Here is a 22885-nt window from a genome sequence, read left to right as displayed (position 1 = left end):
TCCTTAATAATGTAATTTTTTTTTTCAATTCTATTTCAGTGTCCAAGGAGGATTTATTCACTTTTAAAATATTTTTGAAAAAAATGCTGAAACACGTATTTAATGGTTTTATTCAGAGAATATGTGTGCCAATTTTCATGTCTCTAACTTTCATGGTTTAAGAGATACAACCATTTTGTCGCTAGGAACTTCATATTTTTCCAATTTTTATTGAATTTTCAAGGGCGATTCCGTTTTTAAAATATTTTTGGAAAAAATGCTTAAATACGTGTTCAGTGATTTTATTCAGAGAATATGTGTACCAATTTTCAAGCCTGTAACTTTCATAGTTTCAGAGATACGAAGATTTTCTTTAAATTTTCAAATCAAATTTTTTAACTTTCCGAAGTAAATTCATGCACTTTTAACATATTTAAAAAAAAAAAATGCCAAGACACGTATTCAATAATTTTTTTAGCAGAGTTCATGTTTCAATTTTGATGTCTCTAACTTGTTTGCTTGCATAGATATGGGCGTTTTGTCTCTAGGAATTAAATTTCTTTTTTCAATTTTATTCAGTGTCCAAGAAGGATTTTTGCACTTTTAAAACATTTTTGAAAAAAATCCTAAAACACGTGTTCAATGATTTTCTTCAAAGAATATGTGTACCAAATTTTAAGTCTCTAACTTGCATAGTTTCAGAGATACGAACATTTTCTCCTTGGGAATTTAATTTTTTTTCATTTTTTTTTAACTTTTTAAAGTAAATTCATGCACTTTTAAAAAAATTTGAAAAAAATGCAAAGACACGGGTTCAATAATTTTTTTAGAAGAATCTGTGCTTCAATTTTGATGTCTCTAACCTTTTTCCTTTCAGAGATATGGGCGTTTTTTCTTTAGGAATTTATTTTTTTTTAAATTTTTTTTTAGTGTCTAAAGAGAATTTTTGCACTTTTAAAACATTTTTGAGAAAAATCCTGAAACACGTGTTCAATAATTTTCTTCAAAGAATATGTGTGCCAAATTTTAAGTCTCTAACTTGCATAGTTTCAGAGATACGAACATTTTCTCCCTGGGAATTTTTATTTTTTTATTTTTTTTAACTTTCCGAAGTAAATTCATCCACTTTTAAAACATTTTGAAAAAAATGCCAAGACACGTATTTAATAATTTTTTTAGAACAATCTGTGATTCAATTTTGATGTCTCTAACTTGTTTGCTTTCAGAGATATGGGCGTTTTGTCTCTAGGAATTAATTTTTCTTCTTCCAATTTTATTCAGTGTCCAACGAGGATTTATCCACTTTTAAAATATTTTTGGAAGAAATGCTGAAACACGTATCTAATGATTTTATTCAGAGAACATATGGTCCAATTCTTATATCTCTAACTTTATTAGAATCAGAGATATAGGGCATTGTGTCCCTAGAACTTTAATTAGGAATTATTTTTTTTGGTAATTTAATGTAGCTTTTTGTGTTCTTTTAATTTATTCTAATTTTTTTGCGTCTTCCCAAAATTTTCTTCCACGAACATGACGTCATTCTAATAAATTTTTAACATCATTCCAGGCATGTGTTACGTCACTTCCCGTGCCCGCCAATAACTCCCCAACTCATTCCAGAGATATCCCGTCACTCTCCCAAGATCCCATTTCCAGATAAGCTCACATTCCATGAGTTAAGTAACTTCGATATGTTGAAAACAACTTACGTTCCCTTAATAAAACTTTCTAAGCCCGCGAGACCTACACCTAAGTACATAGTTTATCCGCTAACTCTAAACACCGAAATAGAGTCTTAAATAAAGGAACTCCGAGAGATATACGGACTTTAAGACTGTAGTAAAACCGTTAAAAATTCCGACTGGAGGTTCCTCCTCCTTTTTTTTTTTAATGAATTATTGTGATGCTTTTAACTGGAGACCGTTTAAAGTGTGTCCAGATGCTTTTCCGCGTAAATACACCACACCATCCAGTGAGGATATTTACGACTTTTTTGGTGCTTTATGGGCACTTTTAAGCCTTCATTTTCCTCTTACGTCATCAAAGCTGTATCGTCAGCATACAGTTAGGAGGCTCAAGTCCATTTAAGTTCCAATTAGTGTTTTCGTGCTCATTAATTTGTATATTTCTAATAAGAGTTTGGAAACGCCACCGACCTCTCGATATCCCGACAGAATGCTAAAACAGCTCTGGAGGCAGGAAGTTTACCTGGAACTAATTGGGGATCGAAAGTTTTTGCCTGTTAGTTTCTTGTTTACAATTTGTTGGAGCGAATAACAAGGTGTATGTATATATATATAGTACGTACGTAAGGCCGTCGGACCCCTTTATTAGGTTTATATGGCCTTAACTTCTTCGGGTTAGTTCCTATGGATTAAGTTTTATTCGTGAGTTCTTGCATTAAAGTTGAACGTCGAGAATTTTAGTGTTTGAATAATGTTTAACGGCAATGTTTATTTTTTTGAATATATATGACTGTACGGATATTCCTGGCGAATCTATGTGGTATTTGAATTTTTTAACATAAATGAGACATAGAGTTTGAATGTTAAAAGGAACAAAATCCTCATAGCTCTGAATTCGAGAAACTTAGAGGCATGGAAATGCAAACGTAGATTCTTCTAATAAAATCATTGAACACGTGTTTGGGCTTTTTTCCCAAAAAAAATTTAAAAGTGGATAAATCTGCCTTGGACACTGAAGAAAATTGAAAAAAAATATTAAATTCTTAGGACAAAATGCTCGTATCTCTGAAACCATTAAAGTTATTGACGTGAAAATTGACCCTTAGATTCTTCTAACAAAATCATTAGACACATATTTCAGCATTTAAAAAAAAAATATTTTAAAAACAGATAAATCTTCAATGGACACTAAAAAATATTAAAAAAAAAAAAATTCAAAAAATAAAATGCTCGTATTTTTTAAGCCGTAACCTGGAACGTCACTTCAAAAAAATAATAACGTCACACGCCTGAAATGATGTTAAAATTTTATTAAAATGACGTCATATGCTTGGAAGAAAAATCAAAATTTAGTGAAAATCCTGGAAGACTTTAATAACACTGACGGAATGAAGGTAAGAAATTATTGGAATGTCGCAAAAAATTGGAATAAATAAAAAAAAACACACAAAAGGTACGTTAAATTACCAAAAGAAAAAAATTCCAAATTAAAGTTCTAGGGACAAAATGCCCAATATCTCTGATTCTAATAAGGTTAGAGATATAAGAATTGGACCATATATTCTCTGAATAAAATCATTAGATACGTGTTTCAGCATTTCTTTTAAAAATAATTTAAAAGTGGATAAATCCTCCTTGGACACTAAATAAATTGAAAAAAAAAATTTAATTCCCAGAGACAAAACGCCCATATCTCTGAAAGCAAACAAGTTAGAGACATCAAAATTGAAACATGAACTCTTCTAAAAAAATTATTGAATACGTGTCTTGGCATTTTTTTTTAAATATTTTAAAAGTGGATGAATTTACTTCGGAAAGTTAAAAAAAATGAAAAAAAAATTAATTCCCAGGGAGAAAATGTTCGTATCTCTGAAACTATGAAAGTTAGAGATTTAAAATTTGGTACACATATTCTTTGAAGAAAATCATTGAACACGTGTTTTAGGATTTTTTCCAAAAATGTTTTAAAAGTGCAAAAATTCTTCTTGGACACTGAATAAAATTGAAAATAAAAAAAATTAAATTCCTAGAGACAAAACGCCCATATCTCTGAAAGCAAGAAGGTTAGAGACATCAAAATTGACACACAGATTCTTCTAAAAAAACTATGGAATACATGTCTTGGCATTTTTTTTTATATTTTAAAAGTGCATGAATTTACTTCGGAAAGTTAAAAAAAATTAAAAAAAAAATTAATTCTCAGGGAGAAAATGTTCGTATCTCTGAAACTATGAAAGTTAGAGACTTAAAATTTGGTACACATATTCTTTGAAGAAAATCACTGAACACGTGTTTTGGCGTTTTTTCCAAAAATATTTTAAAAGTGCATAAATCCTCTTTGGACACCAAAAAAAAATGAAAAAAAAAATTTAATTCCTAAAGACAAAACGCCCATATCTCTGAAAGCAAAAAAGATAGAGACATCAAAATTGAAACATGAATTCTTCTAACAATATTATTCTAAACGTGTCTGGGCATTTTTTTTTATATTTTAAAAGTGCATGAATTTACTTACGGAAAATTAAAGAAAATGAAAAAAAATTTAATTCCCAGGGAGAAAATGTTGGTATCTCTGAAACCACAAAAGCTAGAGACTTAAAAATTGGTATACATACTCTCTGAAGAAAATCATTGAACACGTGTTTTAGGACTTTTTCCAAAAATTGTTTAAACATGGAAAAATCTTCCTTGGACACTAAAAAAAATTTTTTTAATTAAATTTTTACGGATAAAATGCTCATATCTTTGAAGTCACCTAAGTTAGACATTTGAAAATTAGAACATTTATTCTCTGAATAAAATCATTAATTACGTGTTTCAATATTTTTTCAAAAAACTATTTATAACCGGATAATAATTTTTTTTTTTTTAAATTGAATTTCTAGAGATAAAATGCTCATATCTCTGAATCTAAAAGAGTTAGAGATTTAAAACCTGGAACACATATTCTCTGAATAAAATTATTGAATACAAATGTCCGCATTTTCTCCAAAACAATTTCAAAAATAAATAAATCGTCCTTGAAATCTGAAAAAAAGTGAAAAAAAAATTTAATTCCTAGGGACAAAATGCTTATATCTCTGAACCTAAGAGGGTTAGAGACTTGAAAATTAGAATACAGATTCTCTGACTAAAACCATTAAATACGTGTTTTAGCATTTTTTTCAAAAATATTTTAAAAGTGAATAAATCCTCCTTGGACACTGAAATAAAATTGAAAAAAAAATTACATTATTAAGGACAAAATGCTCATATCTTTGTAACTAAAAAAGTTAAAGGCATGAAAATTGAAACATAGATTCTTCTAAGAAAATTATTAAATACGTGTTTCAGCATATTTCTCAAAAATTATTTAAAAATGGCTAAATTTCCCTTGGAAAATGAAAAAAGTTGAAAAAATAATAAAATTCCCAGGGACAAAATTCTCATATCTCTGAAACTATGAGAGTTAGATGCTTGAAAATTGAAACAAATATTCTCTGAATAAAATTATTAAACACGTATTTCAGCATTTTTTCAAAAAAATATTTATAAGCAGATAAATCCATCTTGGACAATCATAAAAATGGAAAAAAAATTAATTTCTAGAGACAAAATGCTCACATCTCTGAATCTAAAAGAGTTAGAGATTTGAAAACTGGAACACATCTTCTCTGAATAAAATTATTGAATACGTATTTCCGCATTTTCTCCAAAACAATTTCAAAAATAAATAAATCGCCCTTGAAATCTGAAGAAAAGTGAAAAAAAAATTTAATTCCTAGGGACAAAATGCTCATATCTCTGAACCTAAGAGGGTTAGAGACTTGAAAATTAGCATACAGATTCTCTGAATAAAACCATTAAATACGTGTTTCAGCATTTTTTTCAAAAATATTTTAAAACTGAATAAATCCTCCTTGGACACTGAAATAAAATTGAAAAAAAAAATTACATTATTAAGGACAAAATGCTCATATCTTTGTAACTAAAAAAGTTAAAGACGTGAAAATTAAAACATTGATTCTTCGAAAAAAAATATTCGACACGTATTTTGTCATGTTTTTCCAAAATAATTTAAAATTGTATAAATCAAGTGAAAAAAAAAACTGAATTCTTAAGGAGAAAAAGCTCGTATCTCTTAAACCATAAAGGGTAGAGATATGAAACTTGTACCACAGATTCTTTGAAGAAAATCATTGAACACGTATTTCGGATTTTTTTCCAAAAATATTTCAAAAGTGGATAAATCCTCCTTGGACACGGACTCAAAAACTGTTTTTTTTTATTTGAAAAAATTCCAGAAAGCAAATTTTACATAATTAAAACGAACAGTGAAAACCGCCTTTTTTTATATCTAATAGTCTTGGCTCTGTAGCCCTTCAAACCCAACATTTTCAATCGTGGATATCTCAAAAACCCTTGGACTAAAGTATGTCATGTGACCCATCAAATTTCTTAGAATTTTACACAGAATCTAAATATCCAAAAATATTTCCAGTATACCTTGGAAAATTTTAACTTTTTCCTAATAAAAGCCTTTAGGACCATCCTCTTTTTAATAGTAATTTTTGATATTATTGAATTTTTGGATTCTACGTAAAATTCTAAGAAATTTGATAGGTCACATCATACACTTTGGACAAAGAGTTTTTGAGATAATCGATTTTGAAAATTTCGGATTTTTGACTTCAAACGGCTGTAGATTCAAAACTATTTGACATAGTAACAAAACGTTTTCACTTTTCTCATTGACACATTAAAAATATTCAATACTATGACTTTCATCAATTTTGGGATTATTGAATTTTTTTGAAGCAAAATCAAAAAATTAATTTTTTTTTTGGAATTATGCCTATAAATAGATTTAAAAAATCTGAAGCAAACAGTAAAAACCGTTTCTCTTTAGGTCAAATAGTTTTGTCTCTCTAATTTTTTAAAGTCATAAGTCCAAACTGGGATGTACCTAAACAAAATGCTCGTATCTCTGAAACCATGAGAGTTAGAGACTTGAAAATTGAACCACAGGTTCTTTGAAGAAAATCATTAAATACGTGTTTCAGCATTTTTTCAAAATACATTTTAAAAGTGGATAAATCCTCCTTGGACACTAAAAAAAATTGAAAAAAAATTTTTTTTTTATTTGAAAAAATTACAAAAAATTAATTTTAGATAATTAAAACGAACAGTGAAAACCGCCTTTTTTTATATCTAATAGTCTTGGCTCTGTAGCCCTTCAAACCCAACATTTTCAATCGTGGATATCTCAAAAACCCTTGGACTAAAGTATGTCATGTGACCCATCAAATTTCTTAGAATTTCACACAGAATTTAAATATCTAAAAATATTTCCAGTATACCTTGGAAAATTTTAACTTTTTCCTAATAAAAGCCTTTAGGACCATCCTCTTTAATAGTAATTTCGATATTATTGGATTCTACGTCAAATTCTAAGAAATTTGATGGGTCACATCATACACTTTGATTAAACGGTTTTTGAGATAATCGATTTTGAAAATTTCGGATTTTTGACTTCAAAGCGCTGTAGATTCAAAACTATTTGACATAGCAACAAACCGTTTTCACTTTTCTCATTGGCACGTTAAAAATATTTATTCGTATGACTTTTATCAATTTTGGGATTATTGAATTTTTTTGAATCAAAATCAAAAAATTATTTTTTTTTTGGAATTATGCCTATAAATAGATTTAAAAAGTCTGAAGCAAACCGTGAAAACCGTTTCTCTTTAGGTCAAATAGTTTTGGGTCTGTAATTTTTTAAAGTCATAATTGGGATATACCTAGACAAAATGCTCGTATCTCTGAAACCATGAGAGTTAGAGACTTGAAAATTGAACCACAGGTTCTTTGAAGAAAATCATTAAATACGTGTTTCAGCATTTTTTGGAAAAATATTTTAAAAGTGGATAAATCCTCCGTGGACACTGAAAAAAATTGAAAAAAATAAATAAACTCATACAGACAAAATGCTTGTATCTCTGAAACTATTAAAGTTAGAGACTTGAAAATTGAACCACAGATTCTTTGAAGAAAATCATTGAACACGTGTTTAAGCATTTTTTCGAAAAATATTTTAAAAGTGGATAAATCCTTCGTGGACACTGAAAAAAATAAATAAACTCATACAGACAAAATGCTTGTATCTCTTAAACTAAGACAGTTAGAGGCCTGAAAATTGGAACACATATTCTCTGAATAAAATTATTAAAGACGTGTTTCAGCATTTTTTAAAAATCATTTTATAAGTAGATAATTTCCCTTGGAAACTAAAAAAAATTAAGTTCTTGAGGACAAAATGCTTGTATCTCTGAAACTATTAAAGTTAGAGACGTGAAAATTGAACCAAAGATTCTTTGAAGAAAATCGTTAAATACGTGTTTCAGCGTTTTTTCAAAAAAAAATTTAAAAGTAGATAAATCCTCCGTGGACACTGAGAAAAACTGAAAAAAAATTCCTAGGAACAAAACGTCCATACCACCGAAACCATGAGAGCTAGAGACGTGAAAATTGACACACAACTTCTTCTTCAAAAACCATTAAGCACATATTAAGCAATTTTTTTTTAAAAACGAACCAAAAAAAATTACCTAATAAAGGGGCCTCCACAGCCATTATCGGCCAATTAAATCTCTCAACACCAAAAATCCCTATCATAATTAATTTTCCCCCATATACAAGGGTCTATATAATATAGGGAAAAAGGTTTCGACCCTAAAATTAGAGACACGACGAGACAATAAAGGGTCGGCTGACACAGCAAAAACACCATAAGGACCCTTTTATAAACAGGGGACATTTTAAACTTACGCGACTACGTTCACGGATTTTTTCCTCGAACCTTTGATCCTCCCTTAAATACTTTTCGCCCTAAGGGTTGTTTTCTTTTAATTTTATATATAAATTGAAAAATAAATTGGTCGGTCTCTCTTTTACCACCGCGGGGTGCATTCGAGTAAATTTGATACCGCGATCAAAAGGAAACCGGGCGGGGTGGGGTCTCTTACCACGTACAAATAGATCCAGAAATTCCCTTCGGTGTATTTAGTCAATGATCGCCAAAGAAAAAATCCTCCTTTTGAGGATTTAAATATAAAGGAAATAGTTTTTTTTTAAGCCAGATTTATATAGAACGAAACACTCTTTTCGGATTATATTTATTCAGTCGAAAACCCCATTTTGTATTAGTTTCAGTGCATTGCGAAATTCAAGACTGAAATGAATTATTTTTAAACAATAGCCGGTTTGTCGATAATTCATCAATTTTTCGCGGTTTTTGTTTCGAACAATATACGTTCGGTGAAATCATTTGGCCGTCCATTGTTTTCTATTCAAATAATATTACGTTTCGGAAAATTACATGTGGATTATTATTTGAAAATAAAATTTAAGTACATATATTGTTTTTTTTTTTTTTAAATTTCGCGGGGTTTGAAACTCGCCCAGCCCTACTAGTACTCTTGCAGGGACATTTTGACAATTGACTTCTGCAGTTATCTTTGAATGCAATTAGATTCAATTAAATTTACGCACACAAGTCCATTTGAGCAGAGGGAAGGGGGTGGGAGGGAACTTAAACGTAAAAATTTAAATTTCGCGGGCCTTCCATGCCCAGCCCTACTTGAATTTGATACACTTGACATCTGTCAAATTAGACAGCGGAGCTAACCTTAAAAAACTGTTATTTTGAAATTGTTATTTAAATAGTGAAAAGTCCGTTCACCCCTATAAACTGTTTATCTATGAGTCCGTTATTAGTGAAACTATTAAAAGTCTCTATTAGTGAAACTCTACACATTCATTAAAATAATTTAAACCCGCCGTTAATGGTGTTAATGTATAAGTGAGTTATGGAATGTATAAAAGCAACATGTTAAATAAAACGCGCACCTACGATTCCGGGGCCATTTTTCAACGTAAACTTTCGGTATTGCCATCGGGGGGCGATTTTCGTTCGCTCGCGTGTTTCCACCATCACCATTAAACTCTCATAAAACCTAATTTCGGAATCCGTTATTATTTGCACGGTAGTAAATTTAGCCAAATTATACACCTCTTGTTGGTGCTGTTGTTACCGTAAGTTAGTTGTTATTATACTATTGCGGCGTTATTTCGCTAGCATCGGTTATTAATAGTGTTTTTATATTCTTGGTTTGGTTTATTGAGTAAATTAATAATTTTTTTAATTATAATTTATTAGAAGTAAAAACAGTGTCGTTTCGTGAGACTATACCCGTCTCTCTCGGTTTCATCAAATTACGCATGTAGTTATCTTTGTCTCGGGGTAGTCGGACCAACTCAATCAATAAATAGGATTAGACTTAACAGTATTGTTAAATGAGATTATATCCGTCTCTCTCTGTTGCATGAAAGAACGTATATAGTTGTCTTCGTCCCGGGGCTGTCGGACCATGTCGCAATTCAAACCAATTGTTACGCTTTGTCTTGCGAGACCTTATCCGTCTCTCTCTGTTTCATGAAATTACATATATAGTCGTCTTTGTCCGGGGGCAGTTGGATTGGGTCCGAATTTTTTTTAAGGTTATATTCCCTCTCCAAAGTTATTATTGTTATTGATAGATATTAAAAAAAATTGGTACATCGTTTATATACAATTTTAGAACTATTTATATTTGTTTATGTATTTAACATGGGTAAGCAGCATTTTTCTACATATATGCTCCCATTGGCCCTTATTTGTTTTAAGGTTTTACAGGTTTCCGAGGGACTCCCAAGTTCCTTAACCTCATTTTGGTTTAAAAGTTACTCTCAGGTACTACTGGAGTATGTACAAGGTAAAAAAAACATAAATAAATCAAATCTTTATAAATATTACAAACACTTAAGTTACCGGACCCATTAAAGGCCCCTAAATGAATATACATACATTTAATTCGACTCGGACATATCATGTATCTCAAGTTAATATTCTATTTCAGGTTTAACTGACACACTCTCATAATATACCAAAAATGTACTGAATATATATGATTTTTCAATGGGATATCCCAGGAATGTCTGTCTATTGAGTCAGGACACTTGATAGTCCGAATTAATTGCAGCAAAGAAGTTGTTACAATAAGGTAGGACAATTAAGTATTTATATGAATTTTTTACTAGTTTGAGTACATCCCGATTTACTTGTCAACCACTTAAAAATGTCTTTCTCTGCTTCATTAAATCACTTATAGGGTTATCTTTGTCTCGGGGCCATTGGAACGAGTAAGCCACCTTAGTTATAAAAAATAGTGTTCTCCTAGGAGATTATATCCGTCTCTCTCGGTGTCATTGAATTACCTATATAGTTATCTTTGTCCCGGGGCAGTTAGTGTTAGGATTTTTTTTAAATATTAAAACCCTTAAAAAAATTAATTCGGTTGTCATGGATTTGTGTGACGTCAGAGCCCATAACAATAATTGTCAAACTGACATAATTACGGGGGCGGGAAATTCAAATACACCTATGAAGTTTAAAAAGATATCGTAAAGCGGAAAACGTCATAAAAACGTTCCCGTTATTAAATCCTTTAAAGATGAACGGGAGGGACAGTCTGACGGCTAATGCATATAAAGAGCAAAAGGGCCGTTGCAAATTTAATATAATGCAAGGTTCCATGTCGGTCGAAATTACCTACTCAAAAAAACATCAAAAATTCATCAGCCTTAAAACCGAATGGGGCGCACAAGGTGACGTACGAGTACATTTATTTTTCCGGTTAAATGGCCGTATAATGTAGTTGAAGAAACGGGAAACATAATAGCAACAGGGTTAAAATATTTTGGCAGCTCAGACACTTCATCTGTAAATGTTAACATCCTGTATAAGAGCCACACCCTTTAAGGGAGACTCCCTGTATATTTTCTAGTGGTAACGTATTTCTCTTAAAACCCCCTTGCTTTGTTCAAATAGAAAAGGAAGGAAGAACTTAAAGGCAGCCACTCCGGAACATTTATCTTCTATACTGTTTTAACTAAGAGACGTCCTGGAAAAAGAAAACCGCGTCTCACTTTAACTGGCAAAAAAATTCGTTCTTTCCGGTTTTAAGTCTCTCTTTAAATTTTAGAACGTGAAAATGCGGCGTAATTAATTAATCCGCGGATCGAATCTTTTTTTAGGCCGCGCCCGTTCTGCCGCCATTTTGAATACTCGAACTTGTCATTGACACGTTAAAAAATCAAGCACTCACAACTGTCATCGGTTGTCATGGCAACATGGGGGGCGGGGCATCACGGCCAACTCTAATTTTATTACCAGACTTAAAGAAGCGAGACAAAAATAATAGTCTTCCATGACTTTTGACAATTTTCTTTGTCTCGCATATGATGTTTGCTGTAAGTTCATCTTTCTCTCATCTACCTCCAGATTCACTTACCTGACGTTTCACAGCCCACTATTTTTTATCAATTTATCGGACTAATGAATGAAAAATGGTCCAGGCGGTCCAGGTTCGATCCCCACTACTTTGTATTTTTTTACATAAAATTTGACTTGAAGACATGGCTGTTTGCTACGGGTTATATCCTTCTTTGTCTTACACATGGTTATTGACATAAGTCTGCCTTCGTCTGACAGATCACCCGCGGATTCCGATCCAGTGAGGGTTTTTTTTTTCTGGTACGTTCAATAGGATAATGTGTTAGAGAAAGACAGGCGTATGTCTGGAGATGTGAGTGAGACAATGTGATTTATGGCCCGGACGGTCTCGGTTCGATCCCCATTGGCGCCATCCCGTTTTATTAGTTTTTTTTCTTAGTTTGATCCTATTTTCTGATTTTTTTAGGTGTAAAAATTATTACAAAAAAAAAATTAAAAAAAAATTGAGTGAAAAGTGGTGGGGGCAACAAGGATCGAACCGGGAAAATCGTCCAATAAGACTGATTAGACTAAGACTGAATATTACTTTGATTTCGAAAAAAATCAATTTTTGGTGAAAAAATTCGATACGGGGGGTATACCCGAAAAATGAAAAATTCCAAACTTTGAAGGTCGATATCTCGGCTTCTATGGGAGCTATCGGGAAAATTCCAACGGTTTTGTCTTAGTTTTGTCGTTCTGAATCCAACGAGACTATCCGCAAGGTCGTAGCTTTTACGATAGCCGAGATATGGCATTTATATGAATATAAAAAAATTACAATAAATACCTAAAAAACTTTAAAAAATTACGCAACAAGAGAAAAAAAATCAACTGTCAAAAATGACCCTAACTGCCTGAAAAATGTATTCCATAACCTTGAAACAATTGAAAAATTAGTTGAACTCACTGGAAAAATGAGAGAAGTGCCTGGAAAAATTAATCCAGGCAGTCGAAACCCTTCGAAAAATGCCTGAAACATTAATTTAGCTGCTTGAAAAAAAAAACATAAAAATTTGTTAAAAATCCCGGTAAGGTTCACATTATGTGAAAAAATTACGTAAATTTCCGAAAAAAAATTGCAAAAATCAAAATACTAAGAAACTTACAATAATTCTAAAACGAGCGCCCATGTAACCAAAAATCATTTTAATATAAAAAAAGTTTGATTAAACTTTTGATGGTCACTGGAATTCGCCACCTTCCGTCTCTCTTTAGCTTGTATTAAATTGATCTCCTGTTGGTTGTCAAGGTGCAAACCAGTGCATGTCAAACTTTTTTTTATTATTTAAGGAATATTAACAGTATTAAAAAAATCTCATTAAATGATTTTTAATTGAAAATTTTAAATCTACAGGAGCGCCTGTACTAAAAAAAAAAATTGTCTCATATAAATGAGGGAATAAAAAAAAATTGGGCTTTTTAAGGTTTTATTTGGAAAATAGGGTGCTATTTATTAATTTGGTGTTTTTTGTGTGAAATAGTACATATATTTCACACGTCAAAATATTGTAGAGTACCATGTTTTTGTTCAATCAAGTATAGAAGAATGGGTGCTCGATGGGCGCAATAGTTTTTGAGTTATGCTTATCACCGATTTGAAAAGCGTCGTTTCAACAAAAACGCATTTAAATATTGAGGAGTACATTAGAAGTTTTAACTTATATCGGATCATCTATTCCTGGTCCTGGAAAATATCTTGAGTCTAGTTAAATGACTTTAATGCGATCCTGATTTCCATGTCATATAACCTTCCCTAGATAACGATAGATGCCTGTTTGTTGTGTCAATGTTTCTAAACATCTTATATGAACCAAGCAAACAGATTTTAAACAGCAAGACTCTCACAGTTAAATTAAAGAAAGTTACTAGACTTTCACAAAAAAATGTCATATAAATCTTTCTAACCAGATTCGCTTGCCAAAGGCAAAACGAACGACTCAGCGATCGGAAAACAAAACCTGCATACACACACACATCCACGTACACGTTCAAAAGTCGACTTTGGCCTGCACGTACTACATAATACATGAAACCGGCATGAAAAATGATGGTTTTAAAGTAAAGTATTACAAGACTAGAGGCAGTTTAGTAGTGTATGTTACGGTTCGAGCCAGTAACAACAGGTACAAAATAAGTTTTCCTGCCCTGCTATATATATATATATAGAGGTTTCTCCTACTTGAGCTGAATTATTCAGCAGGAGGCAGGGAGTTTGGCGGTTTTTGATAACTTACTCCTGGCTTTAAAGCTCCCCAACTTTTATAATTTTAATTGCTCGCTTTAAGTGCGTTTAAAACATCCCCCCGTGGATATATTTTATATGAACGGGAGTTTGGCCAACTTTTGCCTAGAAGGGTTCCAGTTTGACATAACGAAGTTTGTTGAAGATTGACAAAAATTTCCTCTGGTTTCTCTTGGTTATCGGTTGATAAAATTGTCTCTAACTCAGAGAGTTTTTAAGGTACAAGAAACGTTCATATATGAAACTGATGGGTACGAAGTGCCCTTCCTTTATAATATTCCTATTATTTTGTGCAAATAGTAAAAATTGCCTAAATATATGCCTCAATCCGTAACTCTAGAACGTTAGACAAAAATATGAAAAACATGATAAGGGAAAGATGTTAAATAAACGTTTTATCCAAGTCCTCTCGAAAACTCCTTTAGCCCTCAAGAAAAGCGGTAAGTAGTAAACTCCTTTTGGTCGGCATTGACGTCTACACACAAGGTTCGATCCATCAATAAGGATTAAGGCGAGCCCCGACGACGATTCTTTGCGGGATTTTAACTGGATTTAACCCGAAAATTCGCTGGTAAAAAAGAGGGATTTTTTGAAGATCAATTCGGCCCCACCAAATCGTGTACGGAACCATATATATATATATAAAGTGAAGCTTACCGAACAACTTTTATTATATATATAAAATAAAATATTCAAAGGAGACTTTAAGAAGGAAATTGATGGGGTTTTTCACTTTTTACCTCAAAGGGGCTTTTTTTGTGGCACAAAGAATGACCGTTTGCACACGGATAAACTTAGCAAAGCACGGACAAATGTCATAGCCTTTAATAAATAATTAATAAATAATAAAACTCCAGAAGTAAGATACACTTAAATGATCCTTTCATCAGATAAATGAGCAGCTCAACCTAACGGCAATCGATAACCCGATAATGGAGACTCTTTACGGTTTATTTCGGTCACTATTTCACTAAACACTCATTAATCTTGCTTTAAAAGGGCCGTCCCAAGCCCTAACGTTATCCGACTACTGCCGTCCGTTCTCTCGATCTTTTATTAATTATTATTACCGCCCGATTGAGACGTTTCTTCAGTTTAGCACAATTAAAAAAAAACATTATTAAAATATTGATCGAGAACTGTAAACGTATTGTTGTATGGCCGCCATTTTGGTTTTGGCCAATTGACGCCATATAGAGGGACAAGGCTGGGTCGGATCGAGTGCCGATGACTCGGTCACGGGGTGGTCATGATTTTTTTTCCGGTTTTTAGGTTCTATAAACTTTAGTGCGGAAAACATTAAAAAATTGCTGGATATTTATTGAAACGCTGTCAATGGACGGCATCCGTCAAATAAACGTCAACTTAACGGAAACTAAACGAGCCGTTGGCAACGCTGTTAATAAACGTCAACAAGAGTCATTTCCTGTAGGGCCGCCATTTTCTTTTTTTTTTGGTTAGGAGCTAATTGACGTCATGGAATTGATAATTCAAAGGGGATTTTTGATTGGAAGTTACGTGAGCCACGCCTCAATTTCTTTCAGATCACGATGGAGTTAGTTGGAGAGAGAGATAGAGAGTGGCGGTTTGAATTGCTGCAACAGAGAAGGATAGCGTCAGAGCTGATGGATTGATTAATTGTCGCTGGGTTGTCATGATTGGGTTATATGGAAAAGGTTTTTTCGGTTTATTGGTCTATCAAGAAATTACTAATGATTACACACATTTTTGGAAAATCCGGGGAAATATCCCAAAAAAAAAATGTATCAAAAGCGGTAGAAAGTTCTGGAAAATCCGGGCAAAATGACCCAACGAATATACTTCATGAGTCAATTAAACAAAAAAAAATTGAATGGAAAATTTGTGGGTTTAATAAGAGAGACCTTACAGGAACATCAAGTTTAGATGTTTTATTATAAAAAAGGCCGAAAAATTATTTTTTTTGTTAATTATGTTCCTTACAAATGAAGGATGCAATTCTATAGCAATCGTCTCTGTAAAAGTGTAATGAACAAAAAATGTATAAAATAAAATAATTAACATAAGTTCGATTGAACTTTTGATGGTCACTGGAATTCGCGATGTTCCGTCTCGCTTTAGCTTGTACTAAATTGACCTCTTGTTAATCGTCAAAGCGGAAACCAGTGCGTGTCAAACTTTTTTTTTTTATTTTTTTTATTATTAATATTTAAAATGTATAGGGTGTTGAAAAAATGGAACGAAAAATTGCGTTATAAGAAAATAAAAAAAATCTCAAAAATCATTTTTAATGGACTAAAAAAAATAATTTTTTTGTGTGAAAGGATGATTTTAAAAGTTCAACATTGTTTTTCGTCAACACAACCCTTACCCCCCCCCACCCACCCCAAACATGTGCCCATTAAGAAATTCTTTTGAAAAATCACCGTTTTTGGTCCAATCTAACAGTGCTACTTTTGTATTAAATATTTATTAATATACATATATGTAATGTTGTGTTTAGTTTGTAATGTTTAGTTGTTATATCAAATTTAAATAAACAAACTGTGTTATTAGATGAGATATTAAGGACGAAAAGCAGTTGTTATTCATGCATTTTATTTTGGAAAACAATGATTTTTAATAGCAATTTCTTACTGGTAAGTCGTGTGGGGTGGGTGGGGGGTGTACGGGAGGTTTACTAAAAAACGTTTTTTTTGCAGAAAATACTTACCTAAGAAAAAAATGCTTTGGAAGAAAATTATAGCTGTTAAAAAAAAAAGGTTTTCGAGTAAAACGTGAAAAACCCCATTTTATTTCTCGAAAGCAAAGCGTACCGTTTAACTTTATGAGTGATGTCTACTGTCAGATTAACGGTGGTGGAGTTTCTGCTGCTGTGTTTTGTGACTTATCGAAAGCCTTCGACTGCGTCAGCCACGATGCTTCTGCTGCGGAAGCTCTTCCTCTATGGTTTTAGCGGCTTGGCGGCGAGTTGGTTTTGTTCATATCTAAAGGCTCGTTGTCAGAGAGTGTGTGTGGGGTCGGAGTATTCTGAATATAAATCTGTTGCCTCAGGGGTCGGTACTGGGACCAATACTTTTTCTCCTATACATTAATGACTTAATATACAGGTAAAATTCACGCTCTTTGCTGACGACACCACCGTTCTCTGGCATGGGTATGATACCGACTCTTTGAGAATAGCCATGTTGGCTGATCTTCAACTTATATATGAGTGGTTCAGGGCAAATTTACTATCATTAAATCGAGAGAAGACCAAACTAATTTGTTTTACAAATAACCGTAGTCTTGATAATATTCTTATTGCTAACTGCCCTGTCCCGCCTTATTCTAACAATAAGTTTTTGGGTCTGGTGATTGACAAGGAACTTAAGTTTGAGGACCATATACGGAGTCTCAGCAATAGGGTTTCTGCGGGTTGTTTTGCTGTTAGGGTGGCCTGTCGGGAGCTTGGCATGGGGATTGGGAGAGCCGTGTACTTTTCCCTGATTGAGTCCCATCTCAGGTATGGTGTCTGCTTTTGGGGTAGTGCAAGCAACTATCTTCTACAGATGTTGTTTGTTCTACAGAAACGTGCCATAGGGAATCATGCCAACCATATTTTATCAGGGAGGGCATTCTTACAATCTACTGCCTATACATACAGGAGGTGGCATGCCTTATTTTCTACCATCAATACAGGTTTGTCCTACAGAATCCACGATATGTCACCCGCCAGCGGAATAATTTGCGGCTTCCCATTCCAACATCTGCCTTGGTAAAGAGATCAATTTTTTATGAAGGTATAAAAATCTTTAACCACCTACCAGAGGACATTAGAGGGGCAAAATCTTTCATCAAATTTAAGTTTCTCTTGAGGAGATTTCTGAGTGGTCGAGCTTATTACTCTGTGGCTGAATATTTCAACGACAATCGGATTTTAATTAATTAAGGAAGACCTAGCTCTTTTCCTAACTTGTTTGTTTTAAATGTTTTTCTTTTTTTTATGCCTAAAAGTTGAACTGTACTTACTGTACTTAGTTAAGAAAAGTTAGGTATAGTTGATTTTATTAATTTAAAAAAAAAAAAAAAAAAAAAAAAAAAGAAGTAAATTTTAACTGTTTAACATTGTCTGAACAATTTTTGGCAAGTCCATCAAGTATTTTCTGTTACTTGATTTTTCCACTTAAAGCCTATACTATTGATCCATCTTCTTAAGGAGTCAATGGAAAACTCAAAATATTCAATTTCTTCCCTGAACTTTTCTCTTATTGTTGCCAATATTACATATTCTTTTCTGGCGTACATAGAATAAATTGTGTCCAGAATTCTATGTTTCAAATATGTTGTAATTTTGGTTTTTGCTGTCTTTTGCCAGGAAGATATACGGGCTGCGTAATCCTGATCAGATTTTATCCCATTCTTCTTTATATTTGCGATCGTTGTTATGCTCAATTTTGTTGCATCTGCGACTCGCTCTATCACATTTTCAATTTGAAATGCAATTCCGTTTCGGACTTGTTCCGTTTAAAAAGTTAAAGTTCCGAAGTTAAACTTTTTTTGCTACTTGTATTAACTTTTTGAGCTCAAAACGAATTATTTCGGCATTATTTGTACTTGATATTGATTTTTTTAGATTCAAGATTCATTACAGACTAAATACAAATGTAAAAAAAAAACGTGAAAAAATTTAAAGATGTCAAAAGGCATAATTTTTTTCACAAAATCAATGATATAAATAAACCCGAGACTTTTAGAACACAAGTTTATTAAGAAAATATCTTCTATCTGAGCCTATCTATATGCCCACCAAGTTTGGCTAACCCTCCGCCAAACACTCTGTATATAGGGTGTTACAAAAATTGAAAGAAAAATTACTTTACAAGGGAAAAATAAAGGGTTTGAAAGGAAAAAATGTACTAGAGCGCCTCCCAAGCAACACATAATGGTTAAATTAACGTTTATTTTTGATTTTTGACCAGATATACATTTATGGTTGAACTTAACCATAAATATGGTATCAAATATCCAGATGCTATACGTTGAGGTATTTAATATTATGTTGAACAAGAGGGTTTATTACATGTTAATAATATACAATTATTATTATATAAAAAATAAACATTGAAACGGTACGCTTTCCTTTCAAGAAATAAAGTAGGGTTTTTCACGTTTTACTCGATAACCTTAAGGTTATGTGAGAAAAGTGTAGATACAAAAATTATAGATTTTCTTAACACCGATAATTTTCGTAAAAAGCATTTTTTTCTTAGGTAAGTATTTTCTGCAAAAAAAACGTTTTTTAGTAAACCTCCCGTACACCCCCCACCCACCCCACACGACTTACCAGTAAGAAATTGCTATTAAAAACCATTGTTTTCCAAAATAAAATGCATGAATAACAACTGCTTTTCGTCCTTAATATCTCGTCTAATAACACAGTTTGTTTATTTAAATTTGATATAATTACATATATGTGTATTAATAAATATTTAATACAAAAATAGCACTGTTAGATCGGACCAAAAACGGTGATTTTTCAAAAGAAATTCTTAATGAGCAAATGTTTAGGTAAGGGTTGTGTTGACGAAAAACAACTTTTAAAATCATCCTTTCACACAAATGTATATTAAATATTATTACTCGAGAAATACAAAAAAAAAGTTTGACATGCACTGGTTCGCCCCTTGACGATTAACCGGAGATCAATTTAACACAAGCTAGAGAGAGAGAGAACATGGCGAATTCCAGTGACCATCAAAAGTTTAATCAAACTTATGTTTATTATATTTTATTGAACGAGACAATTTTTAGCAACCAATGTCTAAAAGAAACCCATTAAAAAAAAAAACAATTTGTTTCAACTCTATATTTTTTAGAATGTGTTTTACGTCAGGTTGAAGTGCTTTAATGTCACTTTACGATGCTGTACAAATGATCGCTATAGTTTTATTTCAATTACAAAAAAATAATGGTTTTCTTAGATTAATCCTTAATCAACTATTTGGATAGTGAATAGTCAAAACTTTTAGTGGAGTCCTAGATTAAGGTAAGTGAAAATCACACTCAATTGCTTATTTCACACACGTTTCGTATACAACGGTGTCCATCAAAGGAATTGGTCCTACAAAACGATAATGATTTTTTCATACTCTTAATCGTCGGAATATAGCACCACTAATAGTTTTCGAGATTTTAAACAATTTAATGTTCACAGAAAATATTAAAATGTTTACTTTAGTCATAAATACTAAAAACTTCAACTGTCCATTCACATCGTTAAGATTTGAATTGACTTTTAAAATAAACAACAAGAATTTTATTAACTACCTGAAGAATGTTCATAATTAATGAGTTCCTGAGGATGAATTCGACTGACGTGCATGTTTCAGGAATCCTCAATTAGTTGCAATGACACAGTACAACTGTACAATACACCATATTGAATATTAACGTTTAAGGTGCCATAGACTAATATAATTTCACCAAAATATACAAGCAGGAGCTTTCATCGTTAGATGTTAAAAGGCTTTTACAGTCATCGGTTCTGACAAAACCGAAATTCCTACTTTAAAAGGCGTCCGCACGTTCAAAATCGTCGATATTAAACAAAAACGGAAACTGACGGAACATGAATATTATTTGAGGAAGCGAAATCCAACTATTACGAATAAATATAATACGGAAAGTTGATGAAGGTCTGACGTTTATGCGATGGCTTAAGGTCTAAGAAAAAATGAGGCATTTACCGAGGAAGAAAATTGAAAGGAAAAGGGTCAGTTAAAAAAAATTGAAATCGATTTAAGACATCAGAGCACGCTGTCATAACATAATTTAATGAAAAACATGCTCTATCTGTCCCTTAAATCTGCCTCTATAATTCGGAGCGGGGCCCTTATCTGATGCCAGTAGTAGCCGACCTGCCTAGCAGCCGCTGATTTCTTATCAAATTTTCCTTGCAAGTGTTTCTGCTTTTATGTTAAGTTAATATTCGCCTCCGAGGCGAAGGAGCGCTGTTTACCCGCAATTTGTTAAGGTTATCTTTGGAAGAAGGTGGAAAGAAAAAAAAACACCTTCGAAAAGTAAAGGGAAAAGGCTTTCGAATAAGTTATTCGGTAAGATGAGAGATTGTGAGGAAAAAATCATTTAGGGATGAAATAATATGACAGCCTCTAATGTTAAAAGTTCTATCGAATACAATGGGCCTATAAGAATGACAATCTTCAAGGTACATCTTGGATCTCAATATAATTAAGTCCTTCTATACTGTGATGGTTCCAACTCAATAGACAGACATTCAATGTTCAATACATTTCTGGAATATTATGAGGATGTTTCAATTCAAATAATTCTTACTCAAGTTCATCTCTAAGTCTCTGTCTGACACATTGTTATTTACAAGTCTCTCTCTTTCTCGGTCTTAACACATTACCACGTCCGGATGCAGTTTTTTGGCAATTTTGACGTTAATTTGGGATATGTCCTTCTTTGTCTTACTTATTGTTATTGCCATAAATCTCTCTCTTTATCTCATGATTCAATGATTCATAGTTCTCAGACGGGTTTAAAGGTCACAAAACGAGTAAAAAATGCATTTCATGGTCCAGGCATGCCTTGGATCATCTTGAAATTTCACTTTTCTTGGGTAGTTAAGTCCTCTAGAGACGTGAAGCATCATTTAATAGCGATAGTCAATGATTCATAGATCTCAGATGGGTTTAAAGGTCAAAATAACCGATAAAAAGTGTATTTTTTAAGTTTCTACCGCATTTCATGGTCCAGGTATGCCTTGGATCGTCTTGAAATTTCACTTTTCTTAAGTAATTAAGTCCTCTAGAGACGTCAAGCAGCATTTAATAGTGATCGTCAATGATTCATGGGTCTCAGATGGGTTTAAAGGTCAAAAAACGGGTAAAAAGTGCATTTTTTCAGTTTCTACCGCATTTCATGGTCCAGGCACGCCTTGGATCGTCTTGAAATTTTACTTTTCTTAAGTAATTAAGTCTTCTAGAGACGTGAAGCATCATTTAATAGTGATCGTCCATGATTCAAAGGCTTCAGATGGGTTTAAAGGTCAAAAAACGAGTAAAAAGTGCATTTTTTCAGTTTCTACCGCACTTCATGGTCCAGGCACGCCTTGGATCGTCTTGAAATTTCACTTTTCCTAGGTAATTAAGTCCTCTAGAGACATGAAGCATCATTTAATAGTGATCGTCAATGATTCATGGGTCTCAGATGGGTTTAAAGGTCGAAAAATGGGTAAAAGGTGCATTTTTTCAGTTTCTACCGCATTTCATGGTCCAGGCACGCCTTGGATCGTCTTGAAATTTCACTTTTCTTAAGTAATTAAGTCCTCTAGAGACGTGAAGCATCATTTAATAGTGATCGTCAATGATTCATGGGTCTCAGATGGGTTTAAAGGTCAAAAAACGGGTAAAAGGTGCATTTTTTCAGTTTCTACCGCATTTCATGGTCCAGGCACGCCTTGGATCATCTTGAAATTTCACTTTTCTTAAGTAATTAAGTCCTCTAGAGACGTGAAGCATCATTTAATAGTGATCGTCAATGATTCATAGGTCTCAGATGGGTTTAGAGGTCAAAAAACGGGTAAGAAGTGCATTTTTTCAGTTTCTACCGCATTTCATGGTCCAGGTATGCCTTGGA

General features: G+C 32.7%; 1 protein-coding gene across 3 annotated transcripts in view; it reads left to right on the top strand.

Moving 5' to 3' along the window:
- The first annotated feature begins 10245 nt into the window (after positions 1 to 10245).
- The window catches only part of LOC126744372 (vam6/Vps39-like protein), a 44522-nt gene continuing 31882 nt past the window's right edge, over positions 10246 to 22885 (top strand). For 2 of the 3 annotated variants that reach the window (XM_050451742.1, XM_050451741.1), the window contains exons 1-3: positions 10246 to 10318; positions 10372 to 10459; positions 10604 to 10747. The gene's annotated coding sequence lies outside the window, so the exon portion shown is untranslated. The remainder of the gene's footprint in view (positions 10319 to 10371; positions 10460 to 10603; positions 10748 to 22885) is intronic. The other variant, XM_050451744.1, reaches the window with a different exon arrangement.

The sequence above is a fragment of the Anthonomus grandis genome, chromosome 14 (genome assembly GCF_022605725.1).
Source record: "Anthonomus grandis grandis chromosome 14, icAntGran1.3, whole genome shotgun sequence".
NCBI lineage: Eukaryota > Metazoa > Arthropoda > Insecta > Coleoptera > Curculionidae > Anthonomus > Anthonomus grandis.
The sequence above is the reverse complement of the archived record's forward strand: the minus strand, read 5'-3'. Positions and strand labels throughout refer to the sequence as shown.